Here is a 13,662-nt window from a genome sequence, read left to right as displayed (position 1 = left end):
CTAGATGGTTGATGAGCACAGATGTCCTCAAGCTCTGTGACGGAACATTCGAAGAGCCCCATAATGGCATCTTCTGGCACAGGTGTATTGCACCTCCTCAGCCGTTTTTCTGCAGCAGTGTGCCTTTACATTCCTGTAGCACTGTTACGTGGTGGGGTCAAATTCGGAACCCGGACTACATCATCCTCACTTCTGCAAGTCGGGTCAGACATGCTATTAAAAGTCTGACAGGGAAGGAAAACTTAAAACAACAAAATTGACAACTCAAAAAGGACAGGCCACAAAAAATATTTTTTCACAAGAAAAAAAACTAAAACAAGGACTACTCGAACAGTACAAATAGCAAGGGAAAATAGGATTAGGTAAAAAGGATGGAGAAGAAAGGAAGGAGAAGCCAAAAGGTCTTGCAGTTACTGAGGAAACCTGCTCAGTAGCAAGGACTGAAAGCAATGACAAGTATGTAGTGATTTGCTTTGGGTGTGGAGATTATCTGCAGTTACGGAATCTCGCGCCTTTTGATGGGTCAATTTTGCATACGTGGATGTTGTCATACGATGTGGGCGTAGTCACATATACGCATCCCACGCATTCATTGGCCGATTTGTTGATGTTGATATGACATGTGTACCCGCGCAGCTGCAGCGCGCATTCTGATTGGTCAATTTTGCAAGCACGGATTTCGTCATACGGCGTACACGCATCCCATGCAGCCATTGGCTGTTTTCTTGACACAGATATCTATCATGTGTACCCTCCGCCTGAAACTTGTAGCTGGGAAGTGGGAAGGTTTGGATTCATTGACCTGTGATACTAGGTAAATAGAGATAGTGACCATTTTTGTTCCTTTGCCCTTACTACTCTCACTTAATGAGCTAATAGATGAAGCCCCTCTTGAAGGAAGCAGGAGTGTTGAGGTACAAGAGGGGAGGTATAGGCATAGGAAGATAGTTCTATGGTAGTTTCATTTTGTTTTCTTTCCTTCCTGGTAAGTATGTGGAAGGTTAACACTAGGTTGCTGCAGAGGGAAGCTTCTGTGGTTGGAAATCTTTAGAGCAACTGCTATCCTAGACAACGTTTTGGAAGGAAGCAGATTAATAGTATTGTTATTGTATATGCAACGACATACTGAGGGGCTGGAAGGGCTGGCCCCTGAATACTCCTCCCTTTTTAATATAGTATTTAACCCAGCAATTTGTGGTATTAAATGTTTTATGGTTGTAATTTTACTTATTGGAACCGATTTGTATGCAAAACATTTGTTGTTGTACAATAAGTATTTGACCCACATACAACCAGCAATAGAGCACCTCAAGAATCTCTTAAGATGACCTTTCCGTCGTTAAGCTCATACATCACCTGTGCTTGTAACGCCCCAAACCAAGAGCAGTGCTCTATCAGAAATATATAAGAATAAAAGATAAAATGGACTGTCGAAAATCCAGCTTTTTCACATGGACTTATCCAACATCATGCCACACACTACCTTGCTATCAACCTCCCAGTCGCGCCCTTCCAGGCTGCAGCCTTTTCTCACAATCAGGGTAAAAACATCTAAAGAACTGTCTGGATGCCCGTTCTAATCAGCCAGCCCTGACAGTCTGAAGCTGCTGGCTGATGGGAGAAGACAGTCCTGCGATGTCCTGCTAGGTGCATAGAACAAGTGCCATCTGCTCTAAGGAGGCAGGATTGACGAGCTTGACTGACCCAGATGACACACAAGAAAACACTTGAATCACACACGGCCGTCAAGATGGTGTCAAATACAGATGAAAAGCGCATATTTGTGAAGCCGCTGAGCAGAGGGCGCTTAGAGGTTAAAGGACTCCACAACCTATTACTTGGTTACATATTGGCTGCCACCTGGAGACCCACGATTCACGATGATCTGTTATTCACATGAGGCATTGCTTGTAACGCCAAGCAGTGTGGATATGAAAAATACTAACTTTACAGCAACAGCAGCTATTATACCTGTGATTAGGGAAGCATATGTGAAGACAAATGCCTAGGAGCATTACTTTTTCAAAAAGCCATATCTAACTGTGAAGTAACTGACCTAGTCAATTCTCACTACTTCCATTCATTGTTGGAAAAGCATCCTCTATTGCTCAAATCGCAATCCAGTTATCTTCCAACAGTCCATCCTTGCCTTCCTCATTGAACCCTTCCGATATTTAAATTCTCCATATCCTAAAATCATCAATTTTGTCACCTTAATTCTCTATTCAATCTGCCTCTTAAATATCCAAACTGCTCTGCTATACTGCCAAAACATTTCTTGCTAAGCTAAGCCCAATCACTGGTGTGGTAGCATGCAGTCCCCGGACTAGTAAATAAATAATTAAAATAAGGAGAGCCAGAGAAGGAAATTTGGTGGCGGGGGGGCATTTACTTTTCAGGAATGTCCTCGGTTTGTTACCCCCATGATATCAGTCCACGTTCCCATCCTTAGTGTTTTATAATTTTTCTTTCCTTTTAGCTAACTTTTGTAGTCCAAACCACGGTGTGGACAATCAATGTTCAATATGACCTGAACTGTGCATGCGAGCCAAAGCTGCTGACTGGGCTCTTTTACCATCTGAGGTGACTGGAACTAAGGCCAGTGGCTCATGCCGACTCAGGCTGGATTGAAAAAAAGATGTTCATAGAAGCTGGATATCGTGAGTGGGGTGGAGGTCCTATGCCCCTCACCTGAGCGGGCGAGGCCAAAAACAGATCTAACAAGTTAATGTGAACCAAAGTGTTCTGCCAAATGTCATTTCTTTAACGCAGATAGAGAAGGCGGCTGCATGAATAAGCACTTTGTTTAAGGCGAGAATAGCGAATCAGAAGGCCTAACCTTGACGTTTGATGGTCATGTTGCCAATATCCTATATAGGGGGAGTTGGGTCAGTTGTAGGGATGGGTTAATGGACAGGGTGCTGACTGTTTGTTTTGCAGCCAAACTAATAAATTGGCCTTTGTTTCTACCAATACCGAAATTGAGAATGAGAGTCTGGTTGCTACGGCAGTTGGCGTTGCGACTTGGACCGGCACGGGTGAGTGCATCACCATAATTCTGGATGACCTCCTCTCGAATGTCCCACATAAACAATTGAAAGCGGTAAAGAGCCTTGGTTGAAAACTCCAAGGGGTAATTCGGAGGAGGATACTCATAATTTGTGAGCTTGCGTGAGCCGCTCAGGGTTTTATCATATTGATTGGTTTTGGGGTTCTAGAAATATGGGTAGGCAGTTCAGTGTTGGGTAGTTCATAGTAGCCTTTCTCTATGCCTGTCTCATCGCTGTGCAGTTGCAGTCATGTGTTCGTTCTATCCTGAGATAGTGACTAAGCCTAAAGCACTCTAGGGGACAGGGTAGCGGGATCCCATGGGGGTGAACCCCCTTTAGAGGACAGGAGCTATACTCCACATCCGCAAGACTCCAAAGAAAGATCGGTCAAGTTCACCAGCGCAGAGGCCAAATTCCGCACCAACCAGCAGCACGAGAGACAGGTCCCACAGAGTAGCAGGGAGCCCACAAGGGAAAGACAGAAGTCCCACCAAAGAAGAGGGAGACAGGGGGGAATAAGGGGTCAGAAATGTGAGGTGGACAACTTTGTGAAGGTTTTTAATAAGATGCCATTTTATGAAATCAAAAGGGTTTGGTAAATGCCTCACTATCTCTAGCCTAAAGGGGATTTCACTGCCTATCAAAACAAACTAAAGGAAACACTAACATAAGGAATCGGTCCCTCACACGTATGTATAGATACAACAAATAGATGAAGGGAAAATATGGCAATTCAAATATAACAAACGTCAGTTATATCCAACAAACTTAATAACTGTTTCTTCTTGTAACCATGGTAATGTTCCCTTGCCAGATTCAAAGCAGGAATCTTTATCAATAGTTCAAAAAGTAGGAAAGTTCCATTCTATAACAATGTTCTGGTGCTAGGGTTCTTCTTGCTCCAAAAGTCTCTGACATGGACTTTCCAATAGTTCAAAAGAAATTACTTTGCATCAGTTCAAAAGAAATGGCAACTTTGTGTTTCTCCCCTTGTATCAAAGAGTTGAACACAACTTCTCCTCAAGAAACAACAAGGCTTCCACAGTTCATCTTTGGCAACAGCATTTTTTGTCAGGATTATTTCACAAGCTAATATGGTGGTCTTAGCCACGTCTTCACAGTCTTTTACTAGTACTTCAACAACTTCTATCTGGTCCACTCACCTGCCGGGCCTATCACTACAAGATCCTTTGCCCTGGCACACTCTCTTGCCAGGAACATCATCTTCTAACACTATTCTAAGTACTTCTGTGGTAAAGTTATTTTCAACAACTTAGCAAAGTCTTTTGACTTTTAACGTAAGCAATGAATAATTCTTCTGAAATGACAGGTGACACATTGATGCCGTTTATGTCACATGTAATGCAGATTATGCTCCTCTCCTTCTGATTGCTGTCAGGAGGGCAGCATTTCTGCCACTCTTTTTTCCCAATCTTACATCAACCAACTGCTGAAAATGGCTTTTTATCACCCTTGTTCTTATTTGGCTTAGACCATGCTTGTTTGGGTCTTAATCAAATAATGCCTCTTCTCATGAGCAATATGATTTAGAATGGTCTTGCTTCTTAATTGCCCTATCTTGGCTTTGTCAATATTGGTTCTTGTAGTATGTATTGCTTTCTTTCAATATTACCTTCTTTTGGCATTGGCAATTACTTCTATATTTGTAATTCTTATTCTGCCACTTTGATTATTTTTTTTATTAGTTTGATATGCAAAACTTCATAGTTTGCCACTTCCTCTTCTTTACTTTAATTCAGTATTCAATATTTGCACTAGGGGTCAGCAGGCGATTACGGAGCGTTCTGGGTTTAGACACTATTAGTGAATTTACCGGGTGCCGTGTACGCGCCTGCTCGCTCTGCTGCCACTCTGCCTTCTGCTTCTTCTGCTCTCCGCTACATGTTAAGTTGCTGCCGCCTTCTTCCCGCGCCGGGTGGGAGATAAGCGTTCCACACTCCAAGAGTGCTCCAGTGCTAGCCTGCCACTGGAGCACAAGTTAGTTTGGGGGAAGCTTTCTGATTTTACGGAGTGTATAATGAAATGAAATAGTAAAAGTTGAGTGAAAACCGAGTGAGTGCCCTATTGCCCCTTTCAAGACCCCTTCACGGAGTATCTGTAAAACGATCTATGTGTTTACTTAGCATCCACTCACATCGCCAATACATTTACTCTGACACGCACCTCTTCAAACCTCTTCTACTTTGGTCTTTCACTTCTACAAACATTTACTTCATCAGTACAGAGGAGACCATGTAATGAAGCAGGAATGAAATGCGGACACAGAGGACTCAGTGATTGCTACAAACTTTTATTCAAATAATAAAAATGTTTTTAAAGGCCTCACTATTCCTACTCTCGGAGGTATTTTCCTACCTCAACCAAAACAAATGCTCTGTCCAGTGTCAAGATGCCCAAATAAAAATATCCTGTGTCCGAAAAGCCTATCAAAGCCATCACACTCTAGAAAGAAACTATAATGTGCTAAGGGTATTGTCATTGGCCGTGAAAGTGTGCAAAGGTTCTTGTTCAAAGGAAAAGGGATAGCCATCTCCAACAAAGGGTTCCAAATAGGTATTGTTCAAAGTTCCAGGGGATGGCTCCCTTCATCAGGTGTCAAGAAACTATGGTCCTAGAAGCTATTGGACAAGTGGAAAAGAACAGTAGTACTCACTACTGTTACAACTACTTCCCCCAAGATGGTCGCCGCATGTGGACAAAAGAAAACTGTGCTCAACAAGCTAGAGTACAGCTGAGACCGTATTCTCATATCAAGACACTTGGGGACTTGCGTCACTACTCCTGAGCATACGCTTCCTTGTTTCACATCCCGTTTTTCTCTTGCAGTAAGCTGTTCTTGGTCTCTTCCCCATCTGAACTCTCTGCATGCTCCTTGCGTTATTTGCCTTCCTTGTTCATTTTTGCCGCCGGTCCCAACCACTCCGCGCTTAGCCAATACCTTTTTCTGTCCTGGTTCCACTTTGTTGGCGATATCTGTTGCATGCACTCTTCGGCTATATTTTCCCTTGTCCCATTCCTAACCTTCTTGACAGCTGTCATGTGCTTTACGTGCTCGTCCTGTTTCCCCACTTCTGTCCTGGACTGTTCCTTCCCGTTTCTGCTGCAAAACAAGCTGTGGACTCCTCGCATTTCTTCTTTTGTATCCTGTATAATTCTGACATCTGAATCCTTCTCTTCACCCTCCTCGCTGCCTTCTTCACTCTGTGACTTTTACCATAGCTGCCATTCCCAGCAACACATGTTCCTTGTGTTTATTCGCCTGTGGATTCTGGGATTTACATCTTCTGGCAGACAATCCTTCCTTCTCTCCATCCCTCAGCCTGGAGTTCCAGCATTCCATCAACCTCGGCAGCTTGACACCTCGCCTTCAACACTTGTGGTCAAGTCACCTCTTCTGCACAAATCGGATCACTCTCCAGGGGTTTTCCTCCCTTTGCAAAGGGTTTCCCAGATTCTGCTCGACCCTCTGTTTCAACTCAGTGGTCTGACATAGTCTGGGATTAATTTCTCTTACCTCAAGCTGACAACAGACTGCAGGTAAATGAGTAAACAGTTACTAACCTTGACACCAGGTTTCTTTCCTCAACACAAACAGTTGAAAGAAATCAGAATATACGGGTATGCATCTTCCTCTCGATTCCCTTTTCACAATCTTGAAACTTGGGTGCGAGTCCCAGACTCGCAGACGCCCTTGTATGCTTTCCTGCCAGGCTTTTATATTCAATATCATTCAACGTCTTAAAGATATGGGCCTTCCTTAGGATCATCTCTTTACACTTAACAGGTATACTCTCCTGCCAGGGCTTTTCATGTGATCCACATTACACACTTGCAAACGCGACTTGGCATAGTATATTCTCCTGCCAGGGCTTTTTGTGTAATACATCTCTTTTACAATTGGCTGCGGGTTCTATTCTCATAACCCTGTTCTCGTTATCTCAATTGTCAGACTGGTTTCTCTTTTCATTAGATATCGGGTCCCCGACCCGTTCCCTTACTCTTTAGTTCTATACTCGTGTCCCTGCGCTTCGAATCCTGGCTGCGGGCTCGCTGCCACTTGTTTAGTGCTTTTACCCGATGCACTACACAAAGCGCCCCGGGGTCCAAGCTCCCTCCTACGTGCTCACTAGCTTCGTTTGGTTGCTCTGGAGCTTCTCGCGGCTCCCACTGCTTCCTCTCTCGTATCGCCGTGGGAGGCCAGTGTTTATCCTGATCTACGGTTCTCGTGCCGTTGGAGGGACTACTTCGCTTTCCTCGCACCCAACGCCTACACAGGACTTCTCTCCAGGTAGGCTTTCCACAAACAGGTTCTCTTCAAGCCGCCTCCTCCTCCGTGACTGTCTGCTGCCTGCAGGTTCCCCGACCCAAGTGGGAAATTGTGACTCTTCTTCTCCATACTCCAGGTGTAACGCTTTTAAATGTCCCGGTGCTTGTCAACAACCACTAGAGCGCGTCTCCAGTTTCTCGGCATCTGTGATTTGTATTGCTCCAGTCATCGTTCTCATCCCAGTACATATAAAGGAATCAAACGCAGTTCTTGGTCTACCATACCGAAAAGTGCTATCAGTATGTTTTGTGGGTGGTCGGTGGGAACTACCATTGTAAGCCATAAAGGCATGAAATATGGAGAGGACATCCCTACAAGGGAAGAGGGGATATGTGGTTTCATTGGACAATGTCATATTGTCCCCCTGACGGTTGCCTCCTTCCATATAATCCTCCCTCAAAGCCGCTGTCAGGATCAGGTAGCTGCTGCCGTCCTATGGCCACATGAGGAGAGGCCACCTCTGGGAATGGAGTGATGACATCATCAGATTCATCACACTGCCTATACACCCCTTCTTTCCTACCCCATATTTCCCCCCTGCTAACTCTGGACTCTAACCTTAAGCTTACCTTAACCATATCCATTGCAACCTTCACAATGTGAAGAAGCAGAGGAAGTAAAGGCATGAAGTAGTTTGACAAAGTAAATGTCTGGTAAAGTTAATGTAGATGAAGTAAGTGCAGACAATGTTTTCTGGGCGAAGTAAAGGGGTGAAACCTCTTACCTTCATAGGAATGCAAATGAGTGGAGTCAGAGTGTTTTATGCTATGTTAAAGATGCTTATATAGCATGCTGTTACTCAAGGATATGCGGACGCTAGCCAGAAAGAACCTTCAACAAGAAGAACAGTTTAAGACGGAAACCAATTTAGGAAAAAGAAAGGTTTTGAGTAGTTTATGAAATGTGGAAAAGCCCTCAGTTAGCCTATGAGCCAAACAAAGTGAATTCCAAATAAGACTTGCACCAACTGAGAAAGCCCGCCCCACCGAAGGATTTTTTCTTAAATCTGTGGACTGCCAAATGCCCAAGGTTTACAGAACAAAGGGTTCTAGATGGAATAGAACAGGACATTTTCTTCTGTAGACAGAAAGCACTGTGTTTATGGAGTGCACCGTGTGCCAGGCAAAGGGCCTTGAATTGAATCCTGCTCTCTACAAGCAACCAGTAAGCTGAGACAAAATGGGTGAAAAATGAGAAAATGTAGGCAAACCCTTTACAAGAACAGGTGTGACTGTCTACTGGGTGAGGAGTGTTAACACGAGGGAGAGAAATTGACAAATAACAGTCAATGGAGACCCTTCCTAAGGACACCCCTGCTCATTTTATATAGATCAATTTTAATAGTGCTATGTGCGAGTTTTGTTAAGTATAGCACTAGCTGACACAAGGTAATAGACACTCAGTTTCCAGCAGAAGAGACTTTCAATCTGGACACATTAAGAGCATTGAGACAAGCTGTAGAAGCAAAAGGAGAAGGTAAACCCTAGACAGTGGGGATCATACAATACAGGGCTGGAAGAGGCGACAACTAGACAGAATGCGCCCAAGATATTTCAGTCAGTGGCGAGAGAAGGTAGGCCATAGGGGAAGAATAAGACAATTCTTCAGGCACCACTCAGATGTTAGAACGGCCACATTAAGAGGGTGAACAGCCCCGCCTACTTCCCGGGATACCTAGCAAATGACGTAGCTCGGCTAAAGAGTTTTCCAGTATTAGCGACTAACAACGGTTCATTGAGGAGATGCTCTTTTCTACAGTGCAATAACCAGGCTTGGGCTGACACCAACCAGCTCATTCATACAAGTGGTAATACTGCCGGAGGATAGACAGATTCACTCAGAATGTTAACTGGAGGGTGACGGATTCCTGTATGGGAGAGGCCCTGAGCTAGGCTAGGGAGCAGCTGATTACGTTGATCCCAGAAATCTGCAATAAGAAAACTGGTTGGACAAAAATAGTACCTAGCATGCGAACCAATGAAGAATGACCTGCAGGCTAGTTAGACCGACGGAAATTATTGTTGACACCACACTCAGGTATAACTAATGTGGACAAGACTGCACAGTAAGCCAAATACAAATTCCTTTATATCCGCTCTGATACCTAAGATTTAGGTCTAGTTAAAAATAGTATGCATTGGGTGGCAAAATAAGCGCTTATGGGAGCTAGTGGCAGTTGCAAATAATTGTGAGGCATGTCCGTGAAAATGGAAGCACTGCATTGAGAGTAAAGTAATGGCTTCACAATTGCAAAATCTACAGCGACAAGTGCGCAACAGTGTTCAGGGGTGGGGGTGAAGGGAGGATTTGGAGGTATACGTTGGGGCAGGGGAAGAGTGGATCACATCCAGGACAAGCTGGTCAGCAAGGTTTCTCTGGGACAATACGATTCCCAGGGACAACTGGGCTACCAGGGTCCACCGAGAACCAGATCGATCCACTGGAGTGTAACTACTGTAAAAAAGGTGTTCACTGGAAGAATGAGTGTTCCTACAGACCTCAGCAACCCTTTTCCCAAAATGGTCACGGACAGAATACTGCCCCTATCACCCATTATGGGGACCGGCCACCCTTTTCCAACACAAACACAAAGGTGTCCCCCCACATCCCCGAACCCTAGTGCACCTGCCCATGATCCTTATCCTTCCTTGATCGCTCGAACTGACCAGAACCCGCTATAACTAAGTTCAGGGGAGGAAATCCCGGCAAAGGCCCTGTGGTCAGGAGACCAGGAGTGTCCCTAAGTTCAATATGAAGTACAAGGAATCTCACTACTTTCCTTACTGGATACTGGTGCTAGTAAATCTGCACAAGTAGATGGTTTCCCTTACTTGCCGTTATCCACAGACACTGTGAGGGCGGTAGCAATCTCGAATGTTCTGGTACTACACCCAGTCACAGATCACTTTACAATTACTCTAGGTCCCCTAACTGAGACACAAACTTTCCTCCGCAGTCCTTCAGCTCTGGTGAACTTGTTGGGTAAGAACCTATTGTGAAACTTCAGTACACTATCTATTGCACCAAAGACGGAGTGCCCTAGAGCAAAAAGTGTCAGAAGAAAGGGAGTGGGCAGATGATTTAAGGGAATTAATTTGTTCTATACCAACGTCCTTATGGTCTGTGCACAATGACGAGGTGGGTACATTCACAATGCTGATCCTGTAAAGATTAAGGATGACCCTTTTAAGAAACTGTATCCCTCAATACCTGCTGAAACCAGAATCTGAAGGAATTACCCTGGTCATTGAATCTCACTTGAAACCAGGAATAAGTGTCCCTACCACTACACCCTGTAACACCCTGTAACACTCCTACATAGCCTGTTAAGCAGCCAGGACAGGGTACATACTTAGTCATTAAAGACCTAAGATTGGTTAATGCAGTGGTGGTCCCATCCTTCCCAGTTGTACCAAATCTTGCTACTATTTTGTCTTGCATTACCCCTTGTGTTACAAATTTTACCGAACTGGACATGTGCTCAGCCTTTTCCCAGTCTCAACTGTCACATCTCAGCACAGACTCTGGTTCACTTGGCAGAGTTGAAAACACATTCACAGTTTATTTCTGTCTGCCATAGCAGACATTCCTGCTACATCTCTCATCTGACTTATTGCAGCGGACTAGTTGTTTCTGTCATCCACATTACCGGGTCCAGGACGTCGCGGGATGACGTCATCCAGGAAGACGGAATACAAAATAGAAGACATCAAAAGTTGCTCCGACTCTGGTATTGTTGTGTCGCTACTCTTTCTGATTCCTAGACACTATTAAGTTCGTTCTACCCTTTCTTCCTACTTACCCTCTTCTCCTGTCACCATATTTCTCTACAACTCTGATTTTACACTATTGTGTTGCTGCAGCTCGCATCTCAAAGACGGCTCCTGCTTTCCTTGGTAGACAGTGGCCCCTTAACCTGGCATTCGCGGGAACCCTTGGATGTCCTTACCTACATCCAGTAAAGAGAGCTGCATCTAGCTCAGGGTTTCTACCCCAGGAGGGTTTCCCTGAGATCTCTGTTTTCCAGCGTTTACCTTACAGGTGATAAAGGTTTCAGGGCAATTCTCACATACTTAAGGTTTGGTCCAATCCTTACAGGTGCAGTGGAGCTAACTATATACTTGTTCTTGTTTCAGAGTAACGATTATCAGAGTATAACATCCATACATGAAGCCAGTCAGTACCTGTTCTCATTTTCAAAAAGGGGCAATATCTTCTAGTGGTTATAGATGTGCTCTCTGGCTGAATAGAGCCTGAAGAAAAGCAGATGCTATCACAGTAGCCAAGTTTTTAGTCAAAGATGTTTACCAAGATTTGGGATACCGGTTAGCATCGCAAGTGATCAGGGCACACACTTCATAAATAATGTGATGAAGGAGCTTCTGAAAGCACTCAATGTACAGCATGATCTTCACTGTCCCCATGACTCAAGTCTGCAGGGTGAGCGGAGAGGAGATATGGGGGTGATTAAAAATAAGCTTGCTAAGATATCTCAAGAGACACTGTTGAAGTGGCCAGTTGCCCTTCCCCTCTTATTACTCAGTTTTCTAAGCACCTCAAGCAGGGAAACGGGGATCGGCCCTCATTAGGTCTTGTATGGGAACCCTCACAATCTTCCTTCATCCCTACCTGAAAAATCTGTTAATACTAATCTGAATTTGACTGATGAAAATCTACCTGAATATGTGAGATTGGTCCTTTGCCAGTTCCATCTACAACTAGATGAAAGCTGCTTTACCCAAGGAAAAGGCAGAACCCTGCACTCCCTTTAGTTGGTGATTACGTCCTGATAAAAGGTCCATCAGCGAAGGTCCTCACTGCCTTTTTCAAGTGCTATTGGTATCTGCTTTAAAAGGTATACAAGCACCCCACCAGCGATAATGTGACCCATTGTAAGAGAGCTGCAGCTCGGTGGCAAGGAATTATGTTGGCCTTTTGCTTCCTTCTTACTTTTCCCTGCTGCCCTGTCCTCTAAGAATTTGACCATGTTTCTCCTTCCCACCGTGAGCCAGGGAAGGTGCATAATGTTTTACATATGAGATCAGAAATGGTGACCTGGCCCTGGTATAGACCATATATTGTACACTGGCAAGGGGGTGACCGGTGGGTTTATGGGAAATTAGGAGGGCGGTGTCGATCTCCAATTGGGATTTCGCCTGAAACCAGTTGATTGTCTCCCAGGTATGATCTCTTACCCATTTGAAGTTCTCAAAAATTGGATCTCCGATGAAAACTACACCTGTGCTCTTGAACAAGAGCAACAGTTGTTGAACACTAGAGCTGGTCCAGAGTTGTTAAAAGAAAAGTTAAAAGAAAATGTGATTGCTCGAGGAAATATCAATACTATTACTGAAGTATATTCAGGACCCAAATGTTTCAGATCTAATGCACTATTATTGTTCTATCTTGCATTCTAGACTAGGGGAAAATGAGAAAATGAAGACCATTCTCTGGTTTCATCAAGGATCAGATACAAGGGCTGTGGTGAGTGACGCCTCAGAGATCAAATGAAAGTGAAAGCATCGCTGTAGTAAACCTACCATTGGTGATTGTATGGGGCAAATGTAGCAGAGGATCATAGGGCTTCTTCAGGAAAGGATTTTAATAAATCAATTGAGCAGTATTGTTTTTGGATAACCACTTTGACTTTCAGGAATCACAATGAGATGGTGAGAGTGTGCTGCAATGTGATGCATGCTTTGTGTCAACATAATACATAACCAGAAAACAGAACCTGTACGCCGATAAAGCACTTTGTTTCATTGGTACTTGAGGTTACAGAGTTTATTAACAATATATATCGTCATTCCCTGTGGTACGTAACTGTCACTAAAATAGATTGTTCAGGGTTTTGGTGTGTTATCCTCAATGTCACTCTTGCCCCAAGTATTTCCACAATGCCTTTGTCAGCATTTCAGGTCACCACAGAGTTTCCTAATTGCACAAAGGGCAGAGCTGCACGAGTACAGCAGCAGCCTGAGGAGTTAAACAAAGTGCAAAAAATAAGGGCTCTAGTGGCTTGCGTCTGGGATGGTGCCAATACTGCTCTTGCAGAATAGATCACGATCAATAACTAGATGGATGTTTGGGCTGGTATGAATGGACGACAGAGTTTATCTTTAGGGTACAGCTCCTTAATCAGGAAAACAATATTGGTGAGCGCTGCACTTCACTCAAATACTCAATAGCCTTACTCGAGATGTGCTGATACAATTTATAAATTAAATGTTTTATCTCTGTACAAAAGCTCCACTAGAGTATCTC

At 44.1% G+C, this 13,662-nt stretch overlaps 1 protein-coding gene across 1 annotated transcript in view; it reads right to left on the bottom strand.

Moving 5' to 3' along the window:
- Positions 1-13,662, bottom strand: part of CTNNBL1 (catenin beta like 1) — a 1,235,052-nt gene that overhangs the window by 96,720 nt on the left and 1,124,670 nt on the right. The gene's annotated exons all lie outside the window — the stretch shown is intronic.

The sequence above is a fragment of the Ambystoma mexicanum genome, chromosome 3p (genome assembly GCF_040938575.1).
Source record: "Ambystoma mexicanum isolate Mex_15411 chromosome 3p, UKY_AmexF1_1, whole genome shotgun sequence".
NCBI lineage: Eukaryota > Metazoa > Chordata > Amphibia > Caudata > Ambystomatidae > Ambystoma > Ambystoma mexicanum.
This window is presented reverse-complemented; position numbering and strand designations above follow the sequence as displayed.